Here is a 4,796-nt window from a genome sequence, read left to right as displayed (position 1 = left end):
GAGTTTGAGACTAAATACTTGGGTACTTTGTGATACTTCTTGGGTATGAAGGTGGCCAAATTTAAGGAATGGATAGTCATTAATCAAAGAAAGTACATTTTAGATTTACTATTGGAAACATGAATGAAATGATACAAACAGGCAGAAACTCCCATGAAGGAGAATCTAAAACTGAGGAGGAAAAATGGGTAGTTTGAAAAACAAAGACCAATATCAAAGACTAGTAGATAAGTTTATTTATCTTTTGTTTACTAGATTGGATATAGCTTTTCCTGTGAGTATAGTAAACCAATACATGAATGACCCAAGAGAAGAACATTTGAAAACGATAAACCAATTCTTGAGGTACTTGAAAATGACACTTAGACATAGATTAAATTTTTCAAAAAAATTGACGATAGAATAATTAGAATTTTTGTAGATTCAAGTTGGGCAGGAGAGTTAATCGACAGAAGGTCAACTACAGATTATTGTTCATTTGTTTGGGGAAATCGAGTAACATGGAGTAGTAAGAAACAAGCAATGGTTTCTCGACGTAGTGCATAAGCAGTGTTTAGGTCGATGGCACTTGGAATTTTTGAAGGAATTTGGATACAACAACCTACTGGATAAGCTGTAGTTGGGTAGCAACAAAAACTTTGAACTCCAAAAGGATAGCAAATCTGCTATAAGTATCACAAAGAATCTTATCCATCATGACTAGACTAAATATGTAGAGATCGACAAACACTTTATCTCTGAGAAGGTGAATGGTGGAGTAGTAAAAATTAACTACATTTCTACTAAAAATCAGTTAGTGGACATTCTTACCAAGACACTTCCAAGAATTACTTTTGATGAGATAGTATCCAACCTAGGTTTGTACAATATTTACTCCTCAGCTTGAGGGGAAGTGTGATTTATGTGATAAGAGGATAAAAAATAATGTTTTAGATTAGTTTAAACTCCTAACCTAGTATGTAGATAAAAGTAAAACAATTACTAGTATATTAATTTAACTAAAACACTTAACCCTAATCAACAATTTCTTAACCCACTCTTCACCCAAATTCAACATAAATACGTCACATAATTAACATAAACCATATTCTTGTACCTCAAAATTCCATTAGCAAACTTCCATTTATTATTAGAAGATGGTTACACTATTAGGTTGCTGATCCAATATGTTGCGAGATCATCCTCCTTATATTACCTTTAACCACATGAACCCAACTAGGAACAAAAAATGTTACCCCTAATTGAAAAATTCCATTGGCTTCAGAAATTTATAGAAAAAGCATAAACAACAATATTAATATTCTTTTTTATTTATTGGATATTGTATTTCAAGCCTAGTAGTCTAGTTAAACCTCTCTTCTAAATCGTTGTGGTTAGTTTATTATTTGAAAGATATTCTAGGGGTCATGGTCTGTCTTGATCACAAATGATCCTCTTTCCAAGTAGTGTCTCTACTTGGACAACCATTAATATCGCCAAATACTCCCTTTTATAAATTAGACATATCAGGATGTCTTTGACTTAGGGCCTTACTGAAATAAGCAATGGGTATTTCTTCTTGTGACAATAGCTCCAACTCTTGTAGAGCTAGCATAAGTTTTTAAGTAAAAACACTTAGAAAAATTAGGTAGAGCTAAAATATGGGCAAAACATACAACCTCTTTAAGTTCTTCAAAAGTTGCTATTGCTGGTAGTGACAAAGTAACATTCTTCTTTTTTCCAGCATTTGAGTCAATGGCTTGTTGATTGCACCATAACCCTTAATAAACCTTTTATAATATCCAATCAAGCCCAAAAATCCTCTACGAGACTTGAGACTCTTAGTAGTGACCATTGTTTCATTGTTGCAATCTTTGTTATATTAGTTGAAATCCTTTGTGATGATTTTAATGTGTCATAGGTACTCCACTTAGGATTTTCCAAAGAAACCCTTAGATTTCTTTACAAACCGTTTGCTATATTGAAATTTCTGTAAGATCATTTTCATAGTGTTGCTATACACTAAAATATCATAAAAAACTAGGACAAATTTCCTAAGATAAGGGTTAAATAGTTCATTCATAAGGGACTCAAATGTAACATGGGCATTTGTAAGGTAAAAAAGCATTACCTTAATCTCAAAGTGGCCATGGCTAGTCCTAAATATTGTTTTATGATGCCTTCATCCTTAATTATTATCTGTCAGTGCCCTAAACACAAGTCTATCTTATAAAAATAAACTACTACATGCAACTCATCTAAAATATCTTCAACTACATGAATTAGGAACTTGTTCTTTATAATTTGGGTGTTAAGTTGTCTATAATTAAGACAAAAATGTCATGTGCTATCTTTTTTCTTCAAAAGCAATCAAGGTGAAGCATAAATAGTTTTGCTTGACTAAATATGAAAGAAGATAACATATTAGCAATTTCTTTCTCCACCTCAGCCTTTTGATGATGAGCAAATCTGTAAGGGCGTAGATTAATTATTGTCGAGCCTAGTTTTAGTGTGATAGTATGGTCATGAGTCCTGCTTGGTGGCATACCTATAAATTCCTCAAAAACATTTTTATATTGAAGTTGCAAGAGCTATAGCTCCACTGCAATCTCTGGTTCAAGGGTTTCTATGCTAATCATAAAATAATAACCCATTATATTAGAGTCTATAGAAGTCAACTTATGTAGTGTAGCCCCAACATAGCTTGTAGCAATTTGGAGGTATTTTGGCCCTAAATTATAATATGTTGATTATCTTTGTTGAAACTCATGATCATGTAATTGAAATCAATCAAAATTGGATTGAAAAGTTTCATCCAAACCACCCCAAGTACCATATTATTGCCACCTAACTACAAAACTCTAAAATCATGGGGGTAAATGAGTGACCCTGCGTTGACCATATAACCTGATTACACTTGGATGAACTAAATATCTTCTCCCCATTTATCACAATGATAGTCAAAGGATAGTGGCTAAATCAACTCCTTCATTTGCTCATTTAGAAGTCAAAAAAGTTATGGGTGCTTCCACTGCCTAACAATATAATTAAAGGTCTACCTTTAAATAGCCCCTGAATTCACAAAATTTTATGGCCAATACACCTAGTAATAACATTCATCGGTGGACATGGGATGATGCGAGGAACACGATTGTATTGGCAGTGCACTAAACGGAGTAACGGTCGGCAGTAAATCGATGATTGAAATTCTTGGGTAAAAATTACTAAAAAAGGAAACTTGAGAGAGGGGTTTTAACTTTCCAAAAACGGAAAGTTTCTTATTTTTGGGAGGTTTTTAAACCCGACCTAAAAGGAAATTGTATAATTACGCCATAAGTCCTTCAAGTTTTAATTTTTTTTATTTGGACCTGAAACTAATTAAAAACAATTTTGTCCCCAAATTTCATCGAATTTTCAATTTATTCCCCAAAATAAAATTAAGAAAAAATCCACACCGGAATTGGGGTGTGACATTGGGTGCGATCTAGTGTGAGAAAAATAATTAGCGGTGAAATATATATTAAGGAGTTCAATGGGGTCATTTTGTTATTAGAATGTAATATTATCTTTGGGAATGTGATTATTGAAATGTTGCATTGTTTGACATATTAATGGGAATGTTGTATTAACTTATTTTTTTGTTAGAAATATAAGATTACAACATTTGATTGGAGGTGTATAATATTGTTGGAATGTGTATTTTATCAAATTGTCTTTGTGATATATTTTTTAACAAGTTGAATTCTTAATATTAAAATAAATATATTTATATGAAAAGTTACATAAAATATATTTTTTCAATATTTTTAAATTTTCATTTGTAAAATCTAAATTCTTAAAATGTATATATTTTCTTTTATAAAAATTAAAAATAAATGAATAGAATAAAAGGTAAATACTTCATATATTCTTTTAATCTTAATTAACATTAAATTTCACATTATTTATCTAAAAATATATTAAAATCTGCATCTTTATAATGTTATTTATCTTATTAGATTTGAGATTTATGGTTTATTCTTGTTTTTTCTGGTTCCTTAAATAATTAAATCCCATACATGTATAAATCTCATAATTAATATTTATAACTTAATAAACTACATTATATTGATGCAAATTTTAATATACTTTTAGATAAATAATGTGAAATTTAATATTAATTAAGATTAAAATAATATGTGATATATTTGCATTTTATTCTACTCATTTACTTTTTAAACTTTATAAAAGCAAATATATAAATTCTATGAATTTAAATTTTATAAATAAAAATATATAGATGGAAAATAATAAAATAATATATATTTTTTTTATAATTTTTATCTAAATATAATTATTTTAATATTAAAAATTCAACTTGTTAAAAAATATATCACAATGATAATTTCATAAAATATATATTCTAATAATCTTATATTCTTCAACGAAACATGATAATATTATATCTTGTTAAATAAATTAAATAAAGTATTAAACATTTTCAATAATATATAAAGTAATAATATATAAAGTAATATAATATTTCGATAATTACATTTATAAAAATAATTTTATATTCTATAAACTAAAGGAGCCTTACAGGTTGAAGAATATACGACTTATTGGCTTTAGCTGTCACTTTCACCTTAACCTATTCTATTTTTTCTCTCTTATTTAATGCTACCAAACAAATCCCAACGACGCAGTTGAGGCAAAGTAATCAACTCGGTTGAAAATTGGTCCACGTGAAACACATGTTCTTTAATAAATTTATTTTTTATAATTATAAATTTAAATTATAAATTTAAATTATAAATAAAAAATTTGAAAAAAAATTA

This window comes from Hibiscus syriacus, unplaced genomic scaffold, assembly GCF_006381635.1.
Source record: "Hibiscus syriacus cultivar Baekdansim isolate YM2019G1 unplaced genomic scaffold, ASM638163v2 tig00110065_pilon, whole genome shotgun sequence".
Lineage (NCBI taxonomy): Eukaryota > Viridiplantae > Streptophyta > Magnoliopsida > Malvales > Malvaceae > Hibiscus > Hibiscus syriacus.
The sequence above is the reverse complement of the archived record's forward strand: the minus strand, read 5'-3'. Positions refer to the sequence as shown.